The sequence below is a fragment of the Fukomys damarensis genome, unplaced genomic scaffold, assembly GCF_012274545.1.
Source record: "Fukomys damarensis isolate Sample0158 unplaced genomic scaffold, DMR_v1.0_HiC HiC_scaffold_33, whole genome shotgun sequence".
NCBI classification, from domain to species: Eukaryota; Metazoa; Chordata; class Mammalia; order Rodentia; family Bathyergidae; genus Fukomys; species Fukomys damarensis.
In genome coordinates this window covers 26,972,953-26,973,323 of record NW_022900945.1, presented here as the reverse complement: position 1 = coordinate 26,973,323, position 371 = coordinate 26,972,953, and the positions used below count along the sequence as shown (strand labels likewise).

Here is a 371-nt window from a genome sequence, read left to right as displayed (position 1 = left end):
CGCGGGGGCGCGAATGCGCCGCAAGAGCCGAATGCCTGGAGCGGTCCAGGAGGCGAGTGGGGCTGCAGAGGAAAATGAAAGGAAGGGGAGAAATGGTGAGGGTGGGAAATAACTTTGGGAGGGCCAAAAAAAGAGGACGACTCCGCCGGGACTCGAACCCGGAACCTTTGAATGCCTCCAGCCTCTAGAAGTCCAATGCGCTATCCATTGCGCCACGGAGCCACCTGTTGGAGTCTCGGCGCATCTGCCACATTAAGCCAGAGGCGACGGCCCTGCGCCCTCCTCAGCGGCTCTCATTCGTCTCTGTCGCCGCAGCACCGCCGCTGTGACCCGGGACACTGCGCCTGACCTTCCCGCGGCCGCGTCTCGCG

General features: G+C 63.6%; 1 non-coding gene across 1 annotated transcript; it reads right to left on the bottom strand.

Moving 5' to 3' along the window:
• Positions 1–137: 137 nt before the first annotated feature.
• On the bottom strand, positions 138–222 carry Trnar-ucu. The gene is given in 2 exon segments: positions 138–173; positions 186–222. It is a non-coding gene; the product is annotated as a tRNA-Arg (tRNA).
• Between the last annotated feature and the right edge of the window lie 149 nt (positions 223–371).